This window comes from Mobula birostris, chromosome 30 (genome assembly GCF_030028105.1).
Source record: "Mobula birostris isolate sMobBir1 chromosome 30, sMobBir1.hap1, whole genome shotgun sequence".
Taxonomy (NCBI): Eukaryota; Metazoa; Chordata; class Chondrichthyes; order Myliobatiformes; family Myliobatidae; genus Mobula; species Mobula birostris.
Genome location: NC_092399.1, coordinates 33,478,726 through 33,497,075, shown reverse-complemented (window position 1 = coordinate 33,497,075; position 18,350 = coordinate 33,478,726). Strand labels below are relative to the sequence as shown.

Sequence of the window (18,350 nt, the reverse complement as noted above, 5' to 3'; positions counted from 1 at the left end):
AGTTATGGGCATGCCATATGGGCTCCAGGGGCATGGTGGCATTTGCAGGCAGCCCCGGCACAAACCTCACGGATTTGATTTGCAGGCAGCCATAGCAGAAACCTCGCTGATTTTATTTGCAGGCAGCCCCGGTAGAAACCTCGCTGATTTTATTTGCCGGCAGTCCTGACACAATCCTCACTGATTTAATTTGAGTACAGACCCACCCTCCCTGTGTTACACTGACTCTGAATACAGACCCACCCTCCCTGTGTTACACTGACCCTGAGTACAGACCCACCCTCCCTGTGATACACTGACACTGAGTACAGACCCACCCTCCCTATGTTACACTGACCCTGAGTACAGACCCACCCGTCCCTGTGCTACACTGACCCTGAGTACAGACCCACCCTCACTGTGTTACACTGACCCTGAGTACAGACCCACCCTCCCTGTGCTACACTGACCCTGAGTAGAGACCAACCCTCCCTGTGTTACACTGACCCTGAGTACAGACCCACCCTCACTGTGTTACACTGACCCTGAGTACAGACCCACCCTCCCTGTGTTACACTGATCCTGAGTACAGACCCACCCTCCCTGTGCTACACTGACCCTGAGTACAGACCCACTCTCCCTGTGTTACACTGATCCTGAGTACAGACCCACCCTCCCTGTGATACACTGACACTGAGTACAGACCCACCCTCCCTGTGTTATACTGACCCTGAGTACAGACCCACCCTCCCTGTACTACACTGACCCTGAGTACAGACCCACTCTCCCTGTATTACACTCACCCTGAGTACAACCCACCCTCCCTGTGTTACACTGCCCCTGAGTACAGACCCACCCTCCCTGTGCTACACTGACCCTGAGTACAGACCCACCCTCCCTGTGTTACACTGAACCTGAATACAGACCCACCCTCCCTGTGTTACACTGACCCTGAGTACAGACCCACCCTCCCTGTGCTACACTGACCCTGAGTACAGACCCCACCCTCCCTGTGTTACACTGACCCTGAGTACAGACCCACCCTCCCTGTGTAACACTGTTCCTGAGTACAGACCCACCCTCCCTGTACTACACTGACCCTGAGTACAGACCCACCCTCCCTGTGTTACACTCACCCTGAGTACAACCCACCCTCCCTGTGCTACACTGACCCTGAGTACAGACCCACCCTCCCTGTGCTACACTGACCCTGAGTACAGACCCACCCTCCCTGTGCTGCACTGACCCTGAGTACAGACCCACCCTCCCTGTGCTACAGTGACCCTGAGTACAGACCCACCCTCCCTGTGCTGCACTGACCCTGAGTACAGACCCACCCTCCCTGTGTTACAGTGACCCTGAGTACAGACCCACCCTCCCTGTGCTACACTGACCCTGAGTACAGACCCAACCTCCCTGTGCTGCACTGACCCTGAGTACAGACCCACCCTCCCTGTGTTACAGTGACCCTGAGTACAGACCCACCCTCCCTGTGCTACAGTGACCCTGAGGACAGACCCACCCTCCTTGTGCTACACTGACCCTGAGAACAGACCCCACCCTCCCTGTGCTACACTGACCCTGAGTACAGACCCACCCTCCCTGTGTTACACTGACTCTGAGTACAGACCTCACCCTCCCTGTGTTTCACTGTCCCTGAGTACAGACCTCACCCTCCCTGTGTTTCACTGTCCCTGAGTACAGACCTCACCCTCCCTGTGTTACACTGACCCTGAGTACAGACCCACCCTCCCTGTGCTACACTGACCCTGAGTACCGAGGTGAGATTGACCAGTCTACCAGTCAGAGATGGTTGTTCTCTGTGTCCTGGGACGATGTGGTCTTTGTCAAGTCTTTGCCTGTGCACTTCTCCCTCTGTCTTTTTAATGCCAGGGGATAATACCCACTCTCTGATGATCCTCTGTGGGAATAGGGCTGGAGGAGGAAGATGACAGTCCAGACGACAGGTGGAGACATTGGGAAAGCAAGGACTGAAATTTATATTTAAATTTTGGTTTTCTTGTGAATTTGTGTTCCTGATGCTCCATCCCTGTAATTGTGCTGCAAAGTTTTCCATTGCACCTGTACATTGATGTACTTGTCCAACTGCCAATAAACTCAGCTTAACAACTTAAAGAGCCTGTAGTGTTGAGATAATTGGGCTCAGCACACCGGAGTGAATGGACAGTGCTGTGTAATATCCCGCGGAACAGTGTCTGTTTCGAGACTGTCCCTGGAGCGCTGTGCAGGAACAAATTGGGCTGCACTGGTCCTGGCCCCAGCACGGCCGTGGGTGGCTGTCAATTTGATGATGGAGCCTTTGTGGAGCGATCGGCTGAGTTACTTACCTCACCGCTGTGTGGAACTAAGCTGCCTGTATCTACGTCCGAGCAGTGTTCGGAAGGACTGGCCTGTGTATCGGGCCTAACCACATGGCTGTGAAGAAAGAATTGGGCTAAGTATGTTACGGTACTGCAGTACAGATAGGGAAGTTACAGTTTGTTTAAGTATTTTATTTTGATACTGGGATGGAGCTGTCTCTGCATTGAAGTATTGCATTCAGTTCTGGTCACCTTGCTAGAGGAAGGGTGTGGAAGCTTTAGAGAGGGTACAGAAGAGATTTACCAGGGTGCTGCCTGGATAGGAGAACGCATTCTAAGGATAGGTTGAATGACCTCGAGCTTTTCCATTTGGAGTTAAGGAAGATGAGAGGTGACTCGATAGCGGTGTGCAAGATGGTAAGAGGCACAGATAATGTGGACAGCCAGAGACCTTCTCCCAAGTCTCATGCAAGAGGGCATAATTTTAATGTGACTGGAGGAAAGTTTGCGGGGGATGTTCGAGGTAATTTCTCTACACAGAGAGCGATAGTTGTGCGGAAAGTGCTGCCGAGGTAGTGGCAGAGACAGATAAGAAACAGTGAGATAGGCACATAAATGATAGAAAAACTAAGAACTATATAGGAGAGGAGAGTTAGATTGATTTTAGAAAATGTTAAAAGGTCAGAACAACATGTCGGCCAAAGGGCCTGTGCTTGTGTTATAATGTCCTGTGTTCTATAGTCTATTGGTCAGCAGAGAGCTGACATGTGAGCACTGAGCAAGGGGCCTCCTGGAACAAGAGTTGACAGATGAATGTTCGTGTGAGGCTGGGATGTGTATTTGGGTTAGGGATTTACACAGGGAATATTCTCTCGCCTGTCCTTTGTACGTGTGATCACCCATGCATGAAAAAAAAAACTGGCTGCCTTGGAGCCAGTTTTGTGTGAGGAAACATTTGAATGTATCTTGTCAGTGAGGGGAGGGAGGATATTCTCGGTCCTGAGCCCTCGAAAGCAGGACCGGAGGGGAAGGTCAGGCTGGGAAGTGGAAAGCTCAGTCCGGTGGTCAGGTGTATCGGGGCAGCAAGTGGAGCTGGCAGGGGACAGAGAAACGGTGGAGTGGACTCGGGTGAAGTGGAGCTGGACTGAAGTGGCAGGAGGAGTAATACCTGATGTCGGAGGAAAACCGGAGGTGGTGGAGTCCCCAGTGAGACGACTACAGGTCACCAAGGGTGGGGTCACTGCAGGACTTGAAGAGCTGCATGAGACTTGGCGCACAGGGCATTGAATGATCAGTGAGGGGCAAGCCAGGGTGTGGGAATCACTTCTTCGTACGTGACAGTGAAGGTGGGGATGGGGGTGTAAAGGCTGGTGGATATGAAGTTGTGGATTAGGTGACAGGAGAGAGAGTTTTGCACCAACGACTGCCTTCGTGTCTCCTCCAGCATATTGCCAAATGCTTCAGGGACAGTCAGTACATTTAAGGGGCACCTTGACAGAGACCTGAATGGACAAGGCAGAGAAAGGTACCATCACGGTGGGATTTGTAATAAAAGGGTGAACATGGATGCGATGGGCTGAAGGGCTTGATCTTTGCGATGAACAACTCTATAACATTATGCTTCACAATTTAACAAGTCCTTCTAGGGTATAGGAAGCACAGGCGACAATTCACTCACAGGATAAACACCAAAGCGATTACAAGCCCATACCTACTTTGGAAATGTTGATCAAGGGAAACAAGGAGCAGGACATGGTGTACTGTTGGGATGTTGGTGGGAACTCCCTTTTTCTTGGAAACAATACTGGAGGGTGTGGGGTGGTGGGGTGGAGGGGCAGTTGGTGTTTACATCCACCGAGACACTGATCAGGTTTAACGCTTCATCTGATAGAAGCAGTGTACATTTCTCTTGGAAGTAATGCAGAGCCTGGAGTCAGAGAGGATGCCAAAGTTCCACATTTCCCGGCTCCGCTCAGGAAGTCAGTGGAATCCAGGCCAAGTTCTCGGAAGGACTTATCGAGACCCAATGATAGCCTCAAGTATTGCTAACATTCAAATGGCAAGCTACTGGAGAAACTCAGCTTATCAGGCAACACTTAAAGATGGAAATGGATAGTGTCATATCATCTGAAATAATAGAGGGGAGATAGCTAGTATAAAGAGGTGAAAGGGAGGGCAAAAATTAGCAAGCGATAGGCAGATCCAAGAGTCTAACTCTCCACTGACAATCTCAGGACACGCATTAGCCACCAGTGCTCATATGACCCTCAGCTACACCTACCTTCTGATTGGCTACATGGGGTGATTCTTTTTCCAAGCATACTCTGACATCCCTCTCAAATTCCTTCACTTCTACATCAATGACTGATTGGTGCCGTCTGCTGCTCCCAATCGGAACGTAGCAATTTCATCAACTTCGCTTCTGACTTCCACCCTGCTCTCACAGTCACTCGGACCATTTCCAATACCACTCTCCCATTCCTTGAACTCCTCTGTCTCCACGTCGGGAGACAAGCTGCCCGTTAAACGTACTAAAGTTCATTCCGAGAGCTCTTTAGCTTATGGGACTACAGACGAACAAGCCATCCCTAAATGTGTTTGTACCGTTTAGTTATTCTTCATGACATATTGCGGCGGGAACGTTGGCTATTCTATTCCTAAAGTGTGAATCTATGAAACTCATTGCAACAGACGGCTGTAGAGGCCAAGTCATAGTTAAAGCGGAGGTTGATAGGTTCTTGATTAGTGAGGGCGTCAAAGGTTATGGGGTTGAGAGGGTTAATAATCAGTTATGATCAAATGGTGGAGCAGACTTGATGAGCCAAATAGCCTAGTTCTGCTCCTGTGTCTTACGGTCTGCCTTACAGCAGTGACCAACATTTCAGACATATTTTGCTTTGATAGAGGCAGATGTAATCACCTCTGTGTACAAAAGCAGCTCCATGCTTCCGAGGCATTGTCACAGGATAGTGGAACACTGAGCGGACGGGTGGATCTGCAGGGCACCCAACGCTGATTCCACAGCCAGTGCAAGAGGAGGCACTGTCTGCTTTCCTTCCGCCTGCCAGCACTCACACCAACAGGCTTTGATTGATGAGCAATGGCGTGGGAAGATCATTGCAGTCAGACATTGAAGCAACTCCACGTCCACTCCGTGTCCTTTCCCCGCCACTGCCCAGGACTGAAGCAGACTGTTTGCAAGCTTGGCATAGGTTCCCTTCCCCTGACAGCTTCAGGACCAAGCACCTGCCCAACCCATCTCCAAATGCTCCTTCCCCTTTACCCTCTCTACTAATCCAGTGCTGTCAGGTCAGGATGTGAATATTTTATTGTTCCTTAGTCTGACCTCCCACCTCCCATACATTAGGCTCACCTTGACCCTCACATCCACTCAGTCTCTCCCTTTCCTTGGTCACTGGCTGACTGGTTGGGCAACTGACTGCCTCAGAAATCTTATCCTTGGTCTCCTTCCCTTTGTCTGTAGTCTCCTCCAAACCTGCAGCTTCTGAGGTCTCTTTAGTGACATGAATCCAGAATCAGAAACAGGTTTAGTATCATCGGCAGATGTTGTGAAATTTGTTATCTTTGCAGCAACAGTAAAATGCAATATAGAATATTACAAAAATGTGAATTACAGTAAGTATATATACAGTATATTAAATAGTGCAAAAATTGAAACAAAAAAGAGTGAGGTAGTATTCATGGTTCAATGTCTATTCAGAAATCAGATGGCAGAGGGGAGAAGCTGTTCATGAATTGCTGAGTGTGTGCCTTCAGGCTTCTGTACCTCCTTCCTGATGGTAGCAGTGAAAACAAGACATGACCTGGGTGATGGGGGTCCTTAATGATGGATGTCACCTTTCTGAGGCATCGCTCCCTGAAGGTGTCCTGGTTACTATGGAGGCTGGTGCCCATGATGGAGCTGACTGAGCTTAGAAATCACTTTGGCTTATTTCGAACCTGCGCAGTAGCCCACCATACCAGGCAGAGAGGCGGCCAGTTAATCTGTAGAAATTTGTGAGTGTCTCTGGTGACATACCAAATCTCCTCAAAGTCCTGATGAAATATAGCCACTGTCATACTTTCTGTGTAGCTGAATTGATATGTTGGGCCCAGGATAGACCCTCAGAGATATTGACACCCAGGAACTTGAAGTTGCTTACTCTCTTCACTTCAGGTCCTTCGATGAAGATTGGTTTGTGTTCCCTCATCTTATCCTTCCTGAAGTCCACAATCAGCTCTTTGGTCTTACTGACATTGAATGCAAGGTTATTGTGTGACACCACTCAACAAGTTGATATATCTCTTTCCTGTACGTTCTCGTATCTCCGTCTGAGGTTCTGGCAATAGCTGTATCATTAGCAAATTTATCAGCTTTAACAGCGCTAAGATATGACATAAAATTTGTTGTTTTGCTGCAGTAGGACAGGGCAATATATAATATACACCATAAATTACAATAAGAACTGGCCCTAAGCTCTGGGTCTTTCTCCCTAACTTGTCATCTCTGTCTGTATCTCTTTCATCCTCTAAAATCTCCTTAAACCCAGCTCCCTTAATCAAGCTTTGAGCCATAAGATCTTCATTTCTGCACCACTTCACCTGTGAGTGTGCTGGGGTCATCTGTTGTGTCTGGTGCTCCTGATGCAACCCCTCTGCTTTGGTGAGACCCATCATAAATTGGGGGACCACGTCGTCGTGCACCTCCACTCCATCCACCAAAAGCAGAGCTTCCCAGCGGCCCAACAGTTTAACGTGTGTGTTGCTTGGATTTCCAGCATCTGCAGATTTTCTCCTTTTTGTGATTTTAATTCCAATTACCATTCTCGTTCCAACATTTCGGTCCATGGCCACCTCCTATGCCACAGGTTGGAGAAACCACATCATATATTCTGTCTGGGTAGCTTCCAACCTGATGGTATGAATATCGATTTCTCCTTTTGGTAAAAAAAATGTTTCCTTCCCCCTCACCTCTTCTTCTATTCTCCATTCTGGTATCTTACCTCTTCTCACCTACTTCTCACCTCCCCCAGGCCCCCTCCTCCTTTCTCCTATCCTCTTCTTTCTCACCAACCCTTTACCTTTCCTACCCACCTGCAATCACTTATCACCTTCTCCTCCCCCCACCATTTTATTCTAGCGTCTTCCCCCTTCCTTTCCAGTTCCGAGGAAGGGCCTTGGCCAAAACGATGACTGTTCATTCATTTCCATAGATGCTACCCGGCCTGCTGAGTTCCTCCAGCATTTTGTGTATGTTGCTTCAGACTTTGCTGATTGAACCCTTGAATGATTGTGATCTTTTCCTGGAGCCTCATCCCAATCCTGTTTCCTACACTCCTGTGCTCCAGTTTTCTTGGTAGCAGGACAAAGGTTGGAGATATTGAGGTGGGCGGTAGAGAGGAGATTCTGTGGTATTCCAAGGTTAATGAAGATGGAACAAGGCAAAGACGGAGGAGAGGCAGAGAGATGGAATGGAGGGCGATCAACATTGAGCACTATGAGCCAGTGTTTGTGGTCCCACCTGGAAAACGTTTAATGTGCAAGCAAGTTGTTGAGGTAGTTTGAGGGAGGCGATGGAAGATAGACGGAAGTGATGGTTGTAGATCTCCCAATGTGCTGTCTACTGTGAGTGCATGGAGCTGTCATTTGGCGGGGTTGTGGAGTGACGTTGTCAAAGCTGATATTGCCCTTCATGAGTGAGATTTCTTTTTGCTGAGCTGCAAGCGGTGACATACTAAATCCAACCCTACAGCCGAGGTGTGACAGGGAGAGGGTACAGAAGCCATCCCCTCCCACCCGCCCCCAACTAGCATGGAAAATCCAGCACTGAATTCAGACATACCTACAGAATACTGCATTTTTCCATCGCACATTCCCAAAGTAAGGTCGATCTGGGATACAGCAGCATTAGATGCAGAATGGACGGAATTTTATAGAGGAAAACTCCCATGACTTTGCCCCATCATACAACTCCAGAGAAAGATAGTGCAGTGTATACAGAAAATGGCAATTGTCTCAGCTTCTAACAAATCCCCTCATCCTTTGTCATTATGCAACTTTTACAGATCTCTGCAGTGTGACTTAGCAGTTTTAGGATAATAGATTGCTTCTGCTTTGAGGGATTTCAGACAGATAGCCACTCTGACCACTCAGAATCAGTGGATTTCATCCCATCAATTAAATATCACAGTTTCATTGCTGCAACTTTGACACTGGGGAGACATTCGATGTCGTTCCATAAAGCTGGCAGCACTCAAACCTTGGCACTTGAATACAGGCTCCCATGGATTAGAAATCAGATAAAGAGAGCAGTAGGACACCTCCCAGCACGTAAACCACAGGAACACCCAACAAAATAAGGCTATTGTTTTGGGGGAAACTGAAACATGCAGAGTTAGCATACAGTTCTGGGCTCGGCTTCCAAGGAGAAAACCCTGTGTGACATCTGTTTTGTGTACCTGGTCGTTTTGGTGCCCGCATTGTTCGCTTCAATCCCAAACACAGTTCTCCTGGGAAGATTATGGATTGTGTAATGAGGTAAATAGAAGTAGCTGGAGTGATTTCATCAAATTTTCGTTGAGAATTTAACTCACAGCAAAAATTGTTATGAAGCTCTCTGAAAACCTTTACAGAACACATCCAAAGTATTTGCAACTCTAAGGCAAGCAAGGATTAATGAATGAGTGAATTGAAATAAAATAAATTCTACTTAGATCCATGGTGATGAGCCTTGATCACTGTCACCGAGGTAAAACTTTCAGTCAGGTCCCGTTGAAGGTGAGGCCTGCACAGGTTGTTGAACAACTTTCATGTTTTAGAAACCAGTGTCAGTGAAACTCTGATCATCCAACGTTTCGGGCCGGAACACTTCATCAGCACTGAAGAGGGAAGGCGCAGAGGCCCTATTCCCTCTTCAGTACTGACGAAGGGTTCCGGCCCGAAACGCTGACTGATCGTTTCCACGGATGCTGCCCGACCTACTGAGTTCCTCCAGCATGTTGTGAGTGTTGCTTTGACCCCAGCATCTGCAGGGTATTTTGTGTCTCTGATCATCCAGACTGGAGACAGAGTGTGCGGTTGAAGTCAGGGCTGGCGACGGGAACACCTGGGCTCAAGATTTGTGGCTGGAGCTGGGATCCAGCGTGCTTGTGTATTTCACATTCCCAGGTTCCCTGGAATGTTTATTATGTTGCTGTGGGCTCTGTGTAAAAGAGAGTGAAGTAAAGGTATGTTTGGTGTTCATGCCTTATAAAACAAAGGATGTAGAACAGGACAGCACAGGAGCAGACCCTATGTCGCTGGACTAATTAGGATAAGAACACCAAGTTAAACTCATCCCTTCTCCCTGGACATGGTCCATCTCCTTTCATTCCCTGTATATTCACATGCCCATCAAAGAGCACCCTAATGTTTCTATCGCATCTACCTCTGGCAGCATATTAACACTTCCACTGATCAGTCTGTCCAGCATCATCCAATGTCAGTGGGTCGGCCGTGACTGTGAGGTCAACCGCCCATCTCATCGTACTCAGGGACGTTCAATAGTCTGATAACAGCGGGGTAACAGTGTGGCCATCGAACGTGCAGCTCCTCCTGTGGAGGGTCAGACACCCTGAGCCAATAGACTGGTCCTGGACTTATTTTCCAGCTGGCATAGTTTGCATTTGTTGTTTGATTGTTGGGGGGTTTTGTATTGCTATATTTATGCTCTATTCTTGGTTGGTGCGGCTGTAACGAAACCCAATTTCCAACAAAACCAAATTTCCCTTGGGATTAATAAAGTATATCTGTCTATCTATCTATCTATCTAAAAGCCGTCCTCGAGCCTGGCGGTACATCCGTTCAGGCTTTTGTTTCTTCTGCCCGATGGGAGAGAGGGGAGAGGGAGAATGTCCAGAGTGGGTGATCAGAGGCAGTGGGAAGTGATAATCTGGCACCTATAGCAGGGTGAGAAAAGAGAGATTGCGGGGCATGCGCCTCTCACGCTCTTAACTTTCCCTGTGTAGTCTAGGAAATCTTCACATCCGGCACTACCGAAGTCCCAGAGGTGCTGGGTTACTGGAGCTTGCTGGATCACTGATGTTGGATGATGCTGAAGGATTATTAACCTGTTCATGACCAGCTGCTTCACACCCTCACTCAAGCTGCAAGTTGAGCACTCTCTTCCCCAATCGTTGAGCAATAACCACTAAAGCTGATACTGTTTACTTCAAGCACTTTCAGCCCAAGCTGGTTCTGCTTTATTTCTGCCTGACACACAAGTCTCACTCAGCACTGAGTGGACCACGGAGTGTTGTACAGACACCCTGAGGAGCTGACTGTATGTAATGAGGACATTTCTGTTGGTTTCTGTGTTTGCACTAACAGGTTTAATGAACCAAGTCACTGCTGTTTTCATTCTGTTTCAGATGTTACAATATAAAGCATTCTTGTTCATAGAACAACCTACATAGAAAACCTACAGCACAATTCAGGCCCTTCAGCCCACAATGCTGTGCGGAACATGTAGGTACTTTAGAAATTACCTAGGGTAACCCATAGCCCTCCATTTTTCTAAGCTCCATGTACCTATCCAGGAGTCTCTTAAAAGACCCTATCGTATCCACCTCCACCACCATCGCCAGCAGCCCATTCCTCATACTCACCACTCTCTGCGTAAAAAACTTACCCCTGACATCTCCTCTGTACCTACTGTGCCCTCTGGTGTTAGCCATTTCAGCCCTAGGAAAAAGCCTCTGACTATCCACATGATCAATCCCTCTCATTATCTTATACACCTCATTCAGGTCACCTCTCGTTGTCCCCCTCTCCAAGGAGAAAAGGTCGAGTAGTGAGTGAGGTCCTTCCTGTAGTGAGGTGACCAGAACTGAGCACAGTACTCCAAGTGGGTTCTGACCAGGGCCCTAAATACGGGGGGTGATTGATAAGTTCGTGGCCTGGGGTAGAAGGAGTCAATTTTAGAAAACCTAGCACATTATTTTTTCCTACATTTACACACTTAGTCCAGCAGTTGTGGAGCATACGGATCCCTTCTTTGTAGAATTCGGAGTCTTCGACCTCCAGAAAGTGGTCCACAGCAGGGGTGATTGATAAGTTTGTGGCCTAAAGTAGAAGAAGATGAGGTGAAACATCAAACTTTCTGCATTTTCACTCAAAGAGTTGAACTGCACGTGCATATAACGAGAGCTGTATAACTCATCTCCTTCTACCTTAGGCCACAAACTTATCAATCACCCCTGCTGTGGACCACCTGGAGGTCCAAGACGGTCTCGTAACATGCACGTGCAGTTCATCTCTTTGACTGAAAATGCAGAAAGTTTGAAGTTAATAACTCATCTCCGTCTACCTTAGGCCACGAACTTATCAATCACCCCTGCTGTGGACCACTTCTACAAAGAAGGGATCCGTATGCTCCACGACCGCTGGACTAAGTGTGTACATGTAGGAGGGAACTATGTTGAAAAATAAATGTGCTGGGTTTTCTAAAATTGACTCCTTCTACCTTAGGCCACGAACTTAATCAATCACCCCTCGTAGCTGTAACATTACCTCTCGGCTCTTAAACTCAATCCCACAGTTGATGAAAGCCAATGCACCATTTGCCTTCTTAACCACACAGTCAACCTGTGTAGCAGCTTTGAGTGTCCTATGGACTCGGACCCCAAGATCCCTCTGATCCTCCACACTGCCAGGGCTCTTACGATTAATACTATATTCTGCCATCATATTTGACCTACCAAAACTAACCACCTCATGCCTATCTGGGTTGAACGTCATCTGCTATTTCTCAGCCCAGTTTTGGATCCTATCGATGTCCCGCTGTAACCTCTGACAGCCCTCCACATTATCCACAACACCCCCAACCTTTGTGTCATCAGCAAATTTACTAACCCATCCCTCTACTTCCTCATCCAGGTCATTTATAAAAATCACAAAGAGTAGAGGTCCCAGAACAGATCCCTGAGGCAGACCACTGGTCACTGACCTCCATGTAGTGTAGAATATGACCCATCTACAACCACTCTTTGCCTTCTATGGGCAAGCCAATTCTGAATCCACAAAGCAAGGTCCCCTTGGATCCCATGCTTCCTTGCTGTCTCAATAAGCCTTGCATGGGGTACCTTATCAAATGCCTTGCTGAAATCCATATACACCACATCTACTGCTCTACCTTAATCAATGTGTTTAGTCACATCCTCAAAAAAATCAATCAAGCTCGTAAGGCACGACCTGCCTTTGACAAAACCATGCTGACTATTCCTAATCTTATTATGCCTCTCCAAATGTTCGTGAGTCCTGCCTCTCAGGGAACAACATCTGCAACCCTCCAATCCTCCAGAACCTCCCCCGTCTGCATTGATGATGCAAAGATCATTGCCAGAGGCTCAACAATATCCTCCCTCACCTCCCACAGTAGCCTGGGATATATCCCGTCCAGTCCCGAAGACTTATCCAACTTGATGCTTTCCAAAAGCTCTAGCACATCCTCTTTTTTAATATTTATATGCTCAATCTTTTCAATCAGCTGTAAGTCATCCCTACAATCGCCAAGATCCTTTTCCGTAGTGAAATCGGAAGCAAAGTATTCATTAAGTACCTCTGCTATCGCCTCCGGTTCCGTACACACTTTTCCACTGTCACACTTGATTGGTCCTATTCTGTCACGTCTTATCCTCTTGCTCCTCACATACTTGTAGAATGCCTTGGGGTTTTCCTTAATCCTGCTCATTAAGGCCCTCTCATGGCCCCTTCTGGCTCTCCTAATTTCTTTCTTAAGCTCCTTCCTGCTAGCCTTATAATCTTCTAGATCTCTAGTTTTTTAAACCTTTCGTAAGCTTTTCTTTTCTTCTTGACTAGATTTTCAACAGCCTTTGTACCCAACAGTTCCTGTACACTACTATCCTTTCCCTGTCTCATTGGAACGTACCTATGCAGAACGCCATTCAAATATCCCCTGAATATTTGCCATATTTCTGCTGTACATTTCCCTGAGAACATCTGTTCCCAATTTATGCTTCCAAGTTCCTGCCTGATGGCTTCATATTTCCCCTTACTCCAATTAAATGCTTTCCTAACTTGTCTGTTCCTATCCCTCTCCAATGCTATGGCAAAGGAGATAGAATTGTGATCACTATCTCCAAAATGCTCTCCCACTGAGAGACCTGACACCTGAGCAGGTTAATTTCCCAATACCAGATCAAGTACAGCCTCTCCTCTTGTAGGCTTATCTACATATTGTGTCAGGAAACCTTCCTGAGCACACCTAATAAACTCCACCCCATCTAAACTCCTCACTCGAGGTAGATGCCAATCAATATTCGGGAAATTAAAATCTCCCACCACACCAACCCTGTTATTATTACACCTTTCCAGAATCTGTCTCCCTATCTGCTCCTCAATGTCCCTGTTACTACTGGGTGGTCTGTAAAAAACACCCAGTAGAGTTATTGACCCCTTTCCATTTCTAACTTCCACCCACAGAGACTCAGTGGACAATCCCTCCATGACCCTCTTTTTCTGCAGCTGTGACACTATCTCTGATCAGCAGTGCTACACCCCCACCTCTTTCGCCTCCCTCCCTGTCCTTTCTGAAACATCTAAAGCCTGGCACTCTCAGTAACCATTCCTGCCCCTGAGCCATCCAAGTCTCTGTAATGGCCACAACGTCATAGCTCCAAGTACTGATACACGCTCTAAGCTCATCCGCTTTTATCATGATACTCCTTGCATTAAAATAGACACATCTCAAACCATCAGTCTGAGCACATCCCTTCTCTATCACCTGCCTATCCTCCCTCACACACTGTCTCCAAGCTTTCTCTATTTGTGAGCCAACCATCCCTTCTTCTGTCTCTTCAGTTCGATTCCCAGACCCCAGCAATTCTAGTTTAAACTCACCCCAACAGTCTTAGCAAACCTCCCTGCCAGGATATTGGTCCCCTTCGGATTCATGTGGAACCCATCCTTAATGTATTGATCACGCCTGCCCCAAAAGAGGTCCCAATGATCCACAAATCTGAATCACTGCCCCCTGCTCCAATCCCTCAGCCAGGCATTTATCCTCCACCTCATTCTATTCCTATACTCACTGTCATGTGGCACAGGCAGTAATCCTGAGGTTACTACCTTTGAGGTCCTGCTTCTCAACTTCCTCCCTCATTCCCTATAGTCTGTTTTCAGGACCTCCCCCTTTCCCTACCTGTCATTGGTACCAATATGTACCATGACCTCTGGCTGTTCTCCTTCCCCCACTTCAGGATATGATGTTCAACATATATCATCTAATCAAGTCACTATCAGTGGCCTGTATTCAGTCCTCAGCTCCACTGCCCTCTGCGTGGAATTCACACATTCTCCCTCTGACCACTGCGTTTCCTTGGGTGCTCCAGTTTCCCTCCCACATCCCAAAGGCACGTAGGCTGGTAGGTTAATTGGAAGATTTTTTAAAATGCTTTGGCTTTATTTCTCACATGTACATCAAAACATGCAGCGAAATACGTTGTTCATATCAGATCAAATCAGCATGGGTTGTACTGGGCAAGTGTCGCCACACTTCTGACACCAAACTAGCGTGCCTACAATTCACTAACCGTAAGTGCGGAACGAGCTGCAGCAAAAGTGGTAGATGCGGGTTTAATTGCAACAGTTAAGAGAAGTTTGGATAAGTACATGGGATGGCGAGGTACGAAGGACTATGCTCCAGGTGCGGGTTGATGGGACTAGGCAGGCTAGCAGCTCACCAACAACTAAATGGGCTGAAGGGCCTGTTTCTGTGCTGTAGCTCTCTACGACTCTATGACTGACATTGGGATACCTCTCCCTTTCCCTCTACCCTTCCAACCACAAAATGACCCCCACCCACACACACAGCTGTATCCCTGCTACTTCCCAAGCATGACTCTTAGTGAGTGACCAGTTCATCTTTCCATTCCTCCACCCCTGTCTCAATGGTCCACTGACCACATCTCAGGTAGCCAATCCTGCATCAGTTCTGAGGAGGAGTGTTTAAACAGGAACATTCAGTCTATTTCCCTCTCCACATATGCTGCCTGACCTGCTGAGTTTTGAGCATTTTCTGCTTTTATTTTACTGGAGTGATGCACTAGCTGAGGAGATTAAATATACTTTAAAAATCTTCCATCACCTGGTTTTTGCTTCTACACATTGCTTCAATATGGCAGGTTCGTCTCTGTAAGTGAAATAGCTCTGAGAACTTTATCCAACAGCTCCTCACTCAGTAGTTTTTGTTTGATCTTAAGCAACGTGACATCACCAGCCTTACACATTGCCTTCATTGTCCCCTTACATATCTCCTTCATTGCTTGCATGGTAGTGTAGCGGCTAGCACAACGGTTTACAGTACTAGCGACCAGGGTTCAAATCCCACCGCCGCCTGTAAGGTGTTTTACGTTTCCTCCGTGACCACATGACCACAGCAAAGACGTACTTGTTGGTAGGTTAATTGGTCAATGTAAGTTACCTGCGAAATTACCAATGTAAGTATGCTGCATGGTCGGGAATCTTTCGGAGGGTAGGCCTCAAAATCCCCGGCTTTGCCTGCTGTTGACGACCGAGGTTGAAGTCGAATCGTTCGGACAGAGATGGCGCTCAGCACTCGGTGTTGGAGAGCTGATCAGAGCTTGAAGTTTTTGGATGACTCAGAGTCGGACTGGGGTAGGCATGGCAGGGAGAGTTTTTCTTCCTTCTCCCATCTGCGTGAGATGTGGGACATTTGAGAGACTTTGAACTTTTACTGTGCTCATGGACTTCTTCATCAAGTTATGGTATTGTTGCACTGTTGTAACTATATGTTATAATTATTTGGTTTTGTCAGTTTTTTCAGTCTTGGTCTGTCCTGTGTTTTGTGATATCACACCGGAGGAAATATTGTATCATTTCTTAATGCATGCATTATTAAATGACAATAAAAGAGGACTACGTGTCTTCATAATCTAAATTGTCCCATGATTGGGCTTGGGTTAAATCGGGGCTTGCAGGGCCCGAATGGCCTGTTCCATGCTGTATCTCAATAACTAATTAAACACTTCACAATCCATAGCTTGTCTGGGACATTAGTTGGTCAATGTCTCTAATTGTGCAGCCCAGCCCTTCACTGTACAACAGCTTGTCCAAGTTAATGTACAGGAGTTAGCCACCCCTCCTGTAAGTACTGCTGCAGTGTCAGACAAGGAATTCTGAAACACAAGCCTCATCACAACAGCAGGAATCACTCGATTTTCATCAGCGTGTCCCAACAAAAATAAACATTGTGTTAGATTGTGGATGTTCCATCTGATGAAAACAAGTTTAGAAAGCAAATGATTAGGAATTCTGCCCAGTTTTTATTCCATTCTCAACAGGGTCAAAGATCAACTTCTTTGATCACGGTCACTTTGTCAAAACTTCCTGCGTACACACTGGTTATCTGCTTCCTATAGTATAGTTAAGGAGATGTCCTTGTCGGTAAGATATTGGAGTGAATCGAAGGTGTGGTCAGTATATAACTGCAAGCCTTTCCATATTTATTTCTTCAGGCGTGGTACAGGGGGTGGGTGGGTGCGCAGTACGGTGCTGCAGCAGGTAGTATTGATGCATGGCTGATCCAACTATCCGGGGGCATTCCTGGCCTCCAGCGTTGGCAGTGAGAAGTTTGCACGCTCTCCCTGTGTCCAGGTGGTTTCCTGCCACATCCCAAAGGCTCGGCTGGCCATTGAAAATGTTCCCTCGTGTAGATGGGTAAGAGGAGGATCTGGAGAAGATGATAGAGGCGCATTGGGGGATGATAGGTCACTGAGAAATAAATGGGGAAATGAGATTGATGGGATTGCTCTGAAAGTCAGCACAGACTCTACAGGCCAAATGGCCTCTTCAATGTCATAAACATTCATGTGATATGAGAGATCATGTTTTGATGGGATCTCCTTTGTCCAGGTTCTTTTACCCAAGTCTCAGGCAGGCTATCGGCCTGACCTACTCGAACCTGGCCAAGCTGAAAGACCTAAAGGTACATAAGTCACCCAGACCAGATGAACTGCACCCTCGGGTTCTGAAAGAGGTAGCGTTAGAGATTGTGGCAGCATTAGCAATGATCTTTCAGAAATCATTGGACTCTGGCATGGTGCCAGAGGAAAGGAAAATTACAGATGTCACTCCACTCTTTAAGAAAGGAGGAAGGCAGCATAAAGGAAATTATAGACATTAGTCTGTCCCCAGTGGTTGGGAAGAGTCAATGTTAAGGACGAAGTGATGGAGTACTTGGTGAGTCAAGACAAGATAGGATAGTTTCCTTAAGGAAAAATCCTGCCTAATGAACTTGTTGTAATTCTTTGAGGAGATTACAAGTAGGATAGATAAAGGGGATGCAGTGAATGCTGTATATTTGGACTTTCAGAAGGCCTTTGACAAGGTACCACACATGAGACTGTTAAGAGCCCATGGTATTTCAGGAAAGTTACTAACATGGTTAGAGTATTGGCTGATTGGTAGGAGGCAGTGTGTGGGAATAAAAGACTCCTTGTCTGGTTGACTGCCAGTGACTAGTGGTGTTCCACAGGGGTCGGTTGGGACCTGTGCTTTTTATGATGTATGTAAATGATTTAGATGATGGAATAGATGGCTTTGTTGCCAGGTCTGCAGATGATACGAAGATTGGTGGAGGGACAGGTAGTGTTGAAGAAACAGGTAGGATGCTGAAGGACTTAGACAGATTAGGAGACTGGGCAAGAAAATGGCAAATGAAATATTAGAAAATGCATGGTTATGCACTTTGGTAGTAGAAATAAATGTGTGGACTATTTTCTAAACGAGGAGATAATCCAAAAATCTGAGATACAAAGGGATTTTGGAGTCCTTGTGCAGACACCCTAAAGGTTAATTTGCAGGTTGAGTCGGTGGTGAGGAAGGCAAATGCAATGTTTTCACTCATTTCAAGAGGTCTAGAGGCAAGGTTGTGATGCTGAGGCTTTATAAGGCACTGGTGAGTATTGTGAATAGTTTTGGGCTCCTCATCTTAGAAAAGATGTGCTGGCATTGGAGAGGGTCCAGAGGAGG

The 18,350-nt window shown here is 46.9% G+C and overlaps 1 protein-coding gene across 1 annotated transcript in view; it reads left to right on the top strand.

Annotated features, from left to right (window-relative positions):
• LOC140190472 (potassium voltage-gated channel subfamily KQT member 4-like) overlaps nt 1-18,350 on the top strand; it is a 112,572-nt gene that overhangs the window by 69,718 nt on the left and 24,504 nt on the right. The window lies entirely within an intron of this gene.